Here is a 5470-nt window from a genome sequence, read left to right as displayed (position 1 = left end):
GAAGGGACTTTGTTCTCTCAGCTAACACATGTGCCACTCACCAGCAAATCACTTCCATCACCATGAAAAGGCAGAAGAACCTTGTTCAGTCCAAAGTCCCTCAAACACCAGAGAGAGGGTCTGGTGAGATGGGAATCACCAATATTCCTGAAAAGGAATTCAAAATAAAAGTCATAAGCATGCTTATGGAGGTTTAGAGAAATATGCAACAGCTAAAGGATGAATTCCAGAGGGAAATAACAAAAATGACACAAAAAATTGAAGTATTTAAGAGGAGACTGGATGAGGTGGAAAAGACTGTTAATGGAATAGAAATCAGAGAACAGGAATACAGAGAAGCTGAGGCAGAGAAAGATGAAAGGATCTCTAGGAATGAAAGAATATTAAGAGAACTGTGTGACCAATCCAAACAGAAGAATATTCGCATTATAGGGGTACCAGAAGAAGAGATAGAAATAGGGATAGAAAGTGTTTTTGAAGAAATAATTGCTGGACACTTCCCCAATTTGGGAAGTAAATAGTCTCTCAGACCATGGAAGCCCACAGATCTCCCTACACACAGGACTCAAGGAGAAAAACACCAAGACATATAATAATTAAAATGGCAAAGATCAAAGGACAGAGTATTAAAAGCAGCCAGAAAGAGAAAAAAAACCTATAAAGGAAAACCCATTAGGCTATCATCAGACTTCTCAGCAGAAACCCTACAGGCCAGAAGAGAATGGCATGATATATTCAATGCAATGAAACAGAAGCACCTTGAACCAAGAATATTCTATCCAGCAAAATTATCATTTAAATTTGAAGGAGGGATTAAACAATTCCCAGATAAACAAAAATTGAGGGAATTTATCTCCCACAAGCTATCTCTACAGTGTATGTTAAAGGGACTGATCTAGATGGAAGTGCCCCTAAGGCTAAACAGATGTCACCAGAGAAAATAAAACCACAGAAAAGAAAGTAGACCAACCAAAAAGTAACTAAATGAAAAATAAAATCAGCTATCCACAAAATCAGTCAAGGAAACACAAAAGAGTACAGAATAAAAAACCTAACATATAAAGAGTGGAAGAGGAAAAAAAAGAAGGAAGAGAAATAAAGAATCATCAGTGTTTATAATAACATAATAAGTGAGTTAAGTTAGAGAGCTAGATAGTAAAGAAGCTACCGTTGAACATTTGGTAACCATGAATCCAAATCCTGCAATGGCAAAAAGTACATATCTATTGATAATCACCCTAAATGTAAATGGACCGAATGCACCAATCAAAAGACACAGAGTAATAGAATGGATAAAAAAGAAAGTCCCATCTTCAAGTTGCCTACAAGAGACTCACCTCAAACCCAAAGACATTCACAGACTAAAAGTCAATGGATGGAAAAACATATTTCATGCAAACAAATGGAAGAAAAAAGAGCAGGAGTTGCAGTACTTGTATTAGACAAAATAGACTTCAAAACAAAGAAAGTCACAAGAGTTAAGATCACATAAGAATGAAGATCAGCCCAAGAGGATATAAGCAATATAAATACCTACGCACACAGCACAGGAGTACCTACATAGGTGAAACAAATATTAACACAATTAAAGGAGGAAATAGAATGCAATGCATTCATTTTAGGAGACTTCAACACACCACTCACTCCAAAGGACAGATCAACCAGACAGAAATAACTAAGGAGAGAGAGGCACTGAACAACATATTAGAACAGATGGACCTAACAGACATCTATAGAACTCTACATCCAAAAGCAGCAGGATACACATTCTTCTCAAGTGCACATGGAACATTTTCCATAATAGATCAAACACTAAGTCACAAAAAGAGCCTCAGTAAAATGAAAAAGACTGAAAATCTACCAACCAACTTCTCAGATGAAAAAGTAATAAACTAGGAATAAATTGAACAAAGAAAACAAAAAGGCTCACAAATACATGGAGGTTTAACAACATGGTCCTAAATAATCAATGGATCAATGACCAAATTAAAAGAGAGATCAGGCAGTATATGGAGATGAATGAAAACAATAGCACAATGCTCAAACTTCTGTGGGACCCAGCAAAGGCAGTTCTAAGAGGGAAGTACAGAGCAATCCAAGCCTATTTAAAGAAGGAAGAACAATCCCAAATAAATACTCTAAATTCACAATATGAAACTTTAAAAGAAGAACAAATGAGGCCCAAAGTCAGCAAAAGGAGGGACATAATAAAGATCAGAGAAGAAATAAATAAAATTGAGAAGAATAAAACAATAGAAAAATTAATGAAACCAAGAGCTGGTACTTTGAGAAAATAAACAAAATAGATAAACTGCTAGCCAGACTTACTAAGAGAAAAAGAGAATCTACACACATAAACAGAATCAGAAATGAGAAAGGAAAAATCACTATAGACACCACAGAAATACAAAGAATTATTAGAGAATACTATGAAAATCTGTATGCTAACAAACTGGATAACCTCTAAGAAATGGACAGCTTTCTAGAAAAATACAACCTTCCAATACTGACCCAGGATGAAACAGTAAATCTAAACAGACCAATTACAATTACCAGCACCAAAATTGAATTGGTAATCAAAAGCTACCCAAGAACAAAATCCCCAGACCAGATGGATTAGTGGATGAAATTCATCAGACACTTAGAGAAGACATAATACCAATTCCCCTTAAAGTTTACCAAGAAATAGAAAAGGAGGGAATATGCCCAAACTCATTCAATGAAGTCAGCATCACTCTAATACCAAAACCAGGCAAAGACACCATAAAAAAAGAAAACTACAGACCAATATCCCTGATGAACGTAGATGCAAAAACACTCAACAAAATATTAGCAAAACAAATTCAAAAATACATCAAGAGGATCATACACCATGATCAAGTGGGATTCATCTCAGGGATGCAAGGATGGTACAACATTTGAAAACCATCAACATCATCCACCACATCAAAAAAGAAGGACAAAAACCACATGATCATCTCCATAGATGCTGAAAAAGCATTCAACAAAATTCAACATCCATTCATGATAAAAACTCTCAACAAAATGGGTATAGAGGCCAAGTACCTCAACATAATAAAAGCCATATATGACAAACCAACAGGCAACATCATACTTAACAGTGAGAAGCTGAAAGCTTTTCCCCTAAGATCGGGAAAAAGAGAAGGATGCCATCTCTCCATGCTTTTATTCAACATAGTTCTGGAGGTCCCAGCCATGGCAATCAGAAAACACAAACAAAAGGCATCCAGACTGGTAAGAAAGAAGTCAAAATGTCACTGTTTCAGGATGACATGATGTTCTACATAAAAAACCCTTAAAAATCCACTCAAAAAATACAAGAACTAATATCTGAACTCAGCAAAGTTGCAGGATACAAAATGAATAAACAGAAATCTGTTGCATTCCAACATACTAAGGATAAACCAGCGTAAAAAGAAATCAGGAAAACAATTCCATTCACAATTGCATCAAAAAGAATAAAGTACCTAAGAATAAACCTAACCAAGGAAGTGAAACATCTATACCCTGAAAACTACAGGACACTCTGAAGAGAAACTAAAGAGGACACTAATAAATGGAAATTCATCACATGCTCTTGGGTAGGAAGAACTAATATTATCAAAATGACCATCCTGCCTAAAGCAATCTACAGATTCAATGCAATCCCCTTCAAAATACAAACAGCATTCTTCAACGAACTGCAACAAATAGATCTAAAATTCATATGGAACCACAAAAGTCCCAGAATAGCAAAAGCAATCCTGAGAAGGAAGAATAAAGCAGCAGGAATCATGCTTCTGAACTTGAAGTTCTACTACAAAGCCACAGTAACCAAGACAATTTTGTACTGGCACAAGAACAGAACCATAGACCAGTGGAACAGAATAGAGAGTCCAGATATTAACCCAAGCATGTATTGTCAATTAATATATGATAAAGGAACCATGGATATACAATGGGGAAATGACAGCCTCTTCAACAGCTGGTGTTGGCAAAACTGGCAGCTACATGCAAAAAAATGAAGCTGGATTATTGTCTAACCCCATACACAAAAGTAAATTCAAAATGGATAAAGACCTGAATGGAAGTCGTGAAACCATAAAACTCTTAGAAAAAAATATAAGCAAAACTCTCTTGGACATAAACATGAGTATCTTCCTCATGAACATATCTCCCTGGGCAATGAAAACAAAAGTAAAAATTAACAAGTGTGGCTAAATCAAACTGAAAACTTCTGTATAGCAAATGACACCATCAGTAGAACAAAAAGGTATCCTACAGTATGGGAGAATATATTCATAAATGACATATCCAATAAGGGGTTGACATTCAGATTACATAAAGAGCTCCTGCACCTCAACAAACAAAAAGCAAATAATCCAATTAAAAAATGGGCAGAGGATATGAACAGACATTTCTTCAAAGAAGAAATTCAGATGGCCAACAGGCACATGAAAAGATGCTCCACATTGCTAATCATCAGAGAAATGCAAATTAAAACCACAATGAGAGATCACCACATACCAGTTAGGATGGCCACCATTTGACCCGGGAATTCCACTCCTAGGAATTTACCCTAAGAATGCAGGATCCCAGTTTGAAAAAGACATATGCACACTTATGTTTATCACAGAACTATTTACAATAGCCAAGAAATAGAAGCAACTTAAGTGTCCATCAGGAGATGAATGGATAAAGATGTGGTATATATTCACAATGAAATGCTATTCAGCCATAAGAAGAAAAGGAATCCTACCGTTTGCAACAACATGGATGGAGCAAGAGGTTATTGTGCTCAGTGAAATAAGCCAGGCAGAGAAAGACAACTACCAAATGATTTCACTTATCTGTGGAGTATAAGAACAAAGCAAAAACTGAAGGAACAAAACAGAAGACTCACAGAACCCAAGAATGGACTAACAGTTACCAAAGGGAAAGGGAATGGGGAGGGTGGTAAGGGAGGGATAAGGGGGATGAGGGGCATTGTGATTAGCACACATAATGTGAGGTGGGGGCATGGGGAAGGAAGTATAACACAAAGACAAGAAGTGATTCTATAGCATCTTACTTGCTGATGGACAGTATCTGTAATGAGGTATGTGGTGGGGACTTGAAAATGGGGGGAGTCTAGTAACCATAATGTTGTTCATGTAATTATACATTAATGATAACAAATTTTTAAAAAAAGAAAAATAAATGGATCAAAGACATGAATGCAACTCATGAAACCATAAAACTCTTAGAAGACAACATGGGCAAAAGTCTCCTGAATATAAACATGAGCAACTTCTTCCTGAATGCATCTCTTTGAGCAAGGGAAACCAAACCAAAAATGAACACATGAGATTACATCAAACTAAAAACCTTCTGTACGACAAAGGACAACATCAACAAAACAAAAAGGCATCCTACAGTATGTGAGTATATTTGTAAATGACATATCTGACAAGGGGTTAACATTCATAAT

This window comes from Manis pentadactyla, chromosome 12, assembly GCF_030020395.1.
Source record: "Manis pentadactyla isolate mManPen7 chromosome 12, mManPen7.hap1, whole genome shotgun sequence".
In the NCBI taxonomy this organism is placed as follows: Eukaryota; Metazoa; Chordata; class Mammalia; order Pholidota; family Manidae; genus Manis; species Manis pentadactyla.
Note: the sequence above shows the minus strand (reverse complement) of the source record.